Source organism: Salmo salar, chromosome ssa17 (assembly GCF_905237065.1).
Source record: "Salmo salar chromosome ssa17, Ssal_v3.1, whole genome shotgun sequence".
Lineage (NCBI taxonomy): Eukaryota > Metazoa > Chordata > Actinopteri > Salmoniformes > Salmonidae > Salmo > Salmo salar.
In genome coordinates this window covers 41,530,055-41,536,054 of record NC_059458.1, presented here as the reverse complement: position 1 = coordinate 41,536,054, position 6,000 = coordinate 41,530,055, and positions in this window count along the sequence as shown.

The following is a 6,000-nucleotide window of genomic DNA, read 5'->3' as shown; positions in this document are numbered from 1 at the left end:
CATGGCTTGATGAGGAATTAAAAATGTATGGTTGAAAGAGATGGGGCAAAAGGAGTGGCTAATAAGTCTGGCTGCACATCTGACTGACAAATTGAAAAATAATATGACTGAACTCAACAAAAAAAGAAGAAACTTTACTATGAAGCCAAGATCAATGATATAAAGAATGATGGAAAAAAAACAAATTTGGAATACTTTAAATGAAATTATGGGCAGAAATACAAATTCCGATCCATCTTTCATCATATCAGATGGCTTATTCATCACAAAACCATATGATGTTGCCAATTATTTTAAGGATCATTTCATTGGCAAAGTGGGCAAACTTAGGCAGGAAATGCCAACAACAAACAGTGACCCATCGTATTCATGCATAAAGAAAACCAATAATGAAAGAAAAGCAGTGAGAGTTTGAATTTTGTAAAGTTGGAGAGGTGGGAAAATTATTGTTATCGATCAATTATGACAAACCTCCTGGCATTGACAATTTAGATGGAAAGCTACTGACGATGGTAGCTGACTCTATAGCCACTCCTACGTACCTGTCAAATTTTTATCTGAGCCGAGAGGAAAGTCTTTGTCCTCAGGCCTGGAGGGAAGCCACAGTAATTCCGCTACCCAAGAGTGGTAAAGCGGCCTTTACTGGTTCTAACAGCAGACCTGTCAGCTTGCTGCCTGCTCTTAGCAAACTGTTGGGAAAAAATGGTGTTTGACCAAATACAATGTTATTTCTCTGTAAAACAATTAGCAACAGACTTTCAGCATGCTTATAGAGAAGGGCACTCATCATGTACTGCTCTGACCTAAATGACTGATCATTAGTTGAAAGAAATTTATGATAATAAGATTGTGGGAGCTGTACTACTAGATTTTAATGCAGCCTTTGATGTTATTGACCATAACCTGTTGTTGAAAACATGTAAAGTGTGATGTACCACAGGGCAGCTCTCTAGGCCCTCTACTCTTTTCTATTTTTCCCAATGACCTGCCACTGGCATTAAACAAAGCATGCGTGTCCACGTATGCTGATGATTCAACCGTATACGCATCAGCAACCACAGCTAATGTCACTGAAACTCTTAACAAAGAGATGAAGTCTATTTTGGAATGGGCGGTCAGTAATAAACTGGTCCTGAACATCTCTAAAATTAAGAGAGTTGTATTTGGTATAAATCATTCCTTAACCTCTATGGGCTAGGTGGGACGCTAGCGTGCCACCCGTGGTGCACTCCATCAACAGCAGATGCATTTCAAGAGCGGCAAATTTGAATCCAAATAAATGTCAAAATTCAAATTTTTCAAACATACAACTATTTTACACCCTTTGAAAGATAAACATCTCCTTAATCTAACCACGTTTTACGATTTCAAAAAAGTTTTACAGCGAAAGCATAAATTTAGAGTATGTTAGGACAGTACATTTACAAGAGTTGTGTGTAATGTTTTGTCAATTCAAAGACTGGGTCACCAAAACCATAAAACCAGCTAAAATGATGCACTAACCTTTTACAATCTCCATCAGATGACACTCCTAGGATATTATGTTAGACAATGCATGCATTTTTAGTTCTATCAAGTTCATATTTATATCCAAAAACAGCGTTTTACTATGGCATTGATGTTGAGGAAATCGTTTCCCTCCAATAACCGGCAGTCAAGTCAGCGTCACAAATTAAATAATTTAAATTAGAAAACATTGGTAAAATATTATATTGTCATTTAAAGAATTATAGATTTACATCTCTTGAACGCAATCAACTTGCCAGATTTAAAAATAACCTTACTGGGAAATCACACTTTGCAATAATCTGAGCACTGCGCCCAGAAAAATACGGCGTTGCGATACAGACTAGACGTCATGTTGGGGAGATCTAAAATCGAAAATACTATGTAAATAATCCATTACCTTTGATTTTCTTCATCAGATGTCACTTCCAGGTATCACAGGTCCATAACGAATGTAGTTTTGTTCAAAAAAGCTCATCATTTATGTCCAAAAATCTCCGTCTTGTTAGCACATGATCTAAGCCAGCCGGACTTCTCGTCATGAACGAGGGGAAAAAAATATATTTACGTTCGTTCAAACATGTCAAACGTTGTATAGCATAAATCATTAGGGCCTTTTTAACCAGAACATGAATAATATTCAAGGTGGACGAATGCATACTCTTTTATAACGTATTGGAACGAGGGTACCCAACATGAACTCGCGCGCCAGGTGTCTAATGGGACATCATCGTTCCATGGCTCTTGTTCGGTCAGATCTCCCTCCAGAAGACTCAAAACACTTTGTAAAGGCTGGTGACATCTAGTGGAAGCAATAGGAAGTGCCAAAATATTCCTCAGCCCCTGTGTTTTTCAATGGGATAGGTTTAAAGGTAATACAACACATCAGGTATCCACTTCCTGTCAGAAAATGTCTCAGGGTTTTGCCTGCCAAATGAGTTCTGTTATACTCACAGACACCATTCAAACAGTTTTAGAAACTTTAGAGTGTTTTCTATCCATATATAATAAGTATATGCATATTCTAGTTACTGGGTAGGATTAGTAACCAGATTAAATCGGGTACATTTTTTTTATCCAGACGTGCAAATGCTGCCCCCTAGCCCTAACAGGTTAAGTTCTAGGCCTCAGCTGAATCTGGTAATGAATGGTGTGGCTGTTGAACAAGTTGAGGAGACTAAATTACTTGGTGTTACCTTAGATTGTAAGCTGTCATGGTCAAAACATATAGATTCAATGGTTGTAAAGATGGGGAGAGGTCTAGCCTTAATAAAGAGATGCTCTGCTTTTTGGACACCACACACCATAAAGCAAGTTCTGCAGGCTCTAGTTTTGTCTAATCTTGATTATTGTCCAGTCGTGTGGTCCAGTGCTGCAAGGAAAGACCTAGTTAAGCTGCAGCTGGCCCAGAACAGAGCAGCACGTTTTGCTCTTAATTGTAATCAGAAGGCGGATATTAATACTATGCATGCCAGTCTCTCTTGGCTAAGAGTTGAGGAGAGACTGACTGCATCACTTCTTCTTTTTATAAGAAACATTAATGTGTTGAAATTGTTTGCATAGTCAACTTACACACAGGTCTGACACACACACTTATCCCACCAGACATGCCACCAGGGGTCTTTTCACAGTCCCCAAATCCAGAACAAATTCAGGAAAGCGTACAGTATTATAAAGAGCCTTTATTGCATGGAACTTCCTTCCATCTCATATTGCTCAAATAAACAGCAAACCTGGTTTAAAAATCAGATCAAGCAACACCTCGCGGCACAACGCCTCTCCCCTATTTGACTTAGATAGGTTGTGTGTATGTATTGATATGTATTCTACATGTGCCTTTTTAAAAAACATATATAGTTCTGTCCTTGAGCTGTTCTTGTCTATTGATGTTCTGTATTATGTCATACTGTCACGTCCTGACCAGTAAAAGGGGTTATTTGTCATTATAGTATGGTCAGGGCGTGGCAGGGGGTGTTTGTTTTGTGTGTTTTGGTGTTTTTGATTTGTGTTCTATGTTTTCTATATCTATGGTTAAATCTAGTTTTTTATTTCTCTGTTGGTTTTTTGGCATGACCTCCAATTAGAGGCAGCTGGTTGTCGTTGTCTCTAATTGGAGGCCATATTTAGTTGATCTTGTTTCACTTGTGTTTTGTGGGTGGTTATTTTCTGTATAGCCTGGATGCCTTATGGAACTGTTTTTCGTCATTTGTTTAAGTGTTTTCATTGAACAAATTAAGTATGAGCACTTTACCCGCTGCGTCTTGGTCCTATCCTTAACGACGCTTATGACACATTCTATATTATGTTTCATGTTTTGTGTGGACCCCAGGAAGAGTAGCTGCTGCTTTTGCAACAGCTAATAGGGATCCTAATAAAGTATCAAATACCACAATACCACCTCAGTCACCGGATTCATCAATAAGTGCATTGAATATGTCGTCCCCACAGTGACTGTATGTACATGCCCGAACAAAAAGCCATGGATTACAGGCGACATCCGAGCTGAGCTAAAGGGTAGAGCTGAGCTAAAGGGTAGAGCTGAGCTGAAGGGTAGAGCTGAGCTAAAGGGTAGAGCTGACGCTTTCAAGGAGCGGGACTCCAACCTGGGAAGATTATAAGAAATCCCGCTATGCCCTCCGACGAACCATCAAACATGCAAAGCGTCAATACAGGGCTAAGATTGAATCATACTACACCGGCTCTGACGCTCGTCAGATGTGGCAGGGCTTATAAACTATTACAGTCTACAAAGGGAAGCACAGTAGAGAGCTGCCCAGCAACACGAGCCTACCAGACGAGCTAAATTACTTCACTCTCCGCAGCCGATGTGTGTAAGACCTTTAAACAGGTCAACATTTACAAGGCCGCAAGGCCAGATGGATTTCCAGGACATGTACTCCGAGCATGCGCTGACCAACTGCCAAGTGTCTTCACTGCCATTTTCAACCTCTCTATGTCTGAGTTGGTAATACCAACATGTTTCAAGCAGACCACCATAGTCCCTGTGCCTTAGAACACTAAGGTAACCTGCCTAAATGACTACCGACCTGTAGCACTCAGGTCTGTAGCCATGAAATGCTTTGAAACGCTGGTCATGGCTCACATCTCCACTCTTATCCCAGAAAGCCTAGACCCACTCCAATTTGCATACCGCCCCAACAGATCCACAGATGATGCAATCTCTATTGCACTCCACACTGCCCTTTCACACCTGGACAAAAAGAAACACCTATGTGAGAATGCTATTCATTAACTACAGCTCAGTGTTCAACACCGTAGCGCCCTCAAAGCTCATCACTAAGCTAAGGACCCTGGGACTAAACATCTGCCTCTGCAACTGGATCCTGGACTTCCTGACGAGCCGCCCCCAGGTGGTAAGGGTAGGTATCAACACATCTGCCATACTGATCCTTAAAACGGGACCCCTCAGGGGTGCGTTCTCAGTCCCCTCATGTACTCCCTGTTCCCTCATGACTGCATGGCCAGGCATGACTCCAACACCATCATTAAGTTTGCTGATGACACAAAAGTGGTAGGCCTGACCACCAACAATGACGAGACAGCATATAAGGAGGAGATCAGAGACCTGGCCGTGTAGTTCCAGGACAACAACCTCTCCCTCAATGTGATGAAGACTAAATAGATGATTGTGGACTACAGGAAAAGTTGGACCGAGCATGCCCCCATTCTCATCGACAGGGCTATAGTGGAGCAGGTTGAGAGCTTCAAGTTCCTTGGTGTCCACATCCCCAACTAACTAACTAACTAACTAACATGGTCCAAGCACACCAAGACAGTCGTGAAGAGGGCACGAACAAAACCTATTCCCCTCAGAAGACTAAAAAGATTTGGCATGGGTCCTGAGATCCTCAAAAGGTTCTACAGCTGCACCATCGAGAGCATCCTGACTGGTTGCATCACCGCCTGGTATGGCAACTGCTCGGCCTCTGACCGCAAGGCACTACAGAGGTTAGTGCGTACGGCCAAGTACATCACTGGGGCCAAGCTTCCTGCTATCCAGGACCCCTATACCAGGCGGTGTCCGAGGAAGGCACAAAATATTGTCAAATACTCCAGCCACACTAGACTCTCTGTTACCACATGGCAAGCAGTACCGGAGCGCTAAGTCTGGGTCCAAGAGGCTTCTAAACAGCTTCTACCCCCAAGCCATAAGACTACTGAACATCTAATCAAATGGCTACCCAGGCTACTTGCACCCCCCCCCCCCCCCTCTATACTGCTGCTACTCTCTGCTTTTATCTATGCAAAAGTCACTAAGTCACTTTAATACCTCTACCTACACGTAAATATTACCTCAAATACCTCAACTAACCGGTGCACCTGTATCGGTACACCCCGTATATAGCCTCCACATTGACTCTGTACCGTAACACCCTGTATATAGCCTCCACATTGACTCTGTACCGTAACACCCTGTATATAGCATCCACATTGACTCTGTACCGGTACCTCCTGTATATAGCCTCCACATTG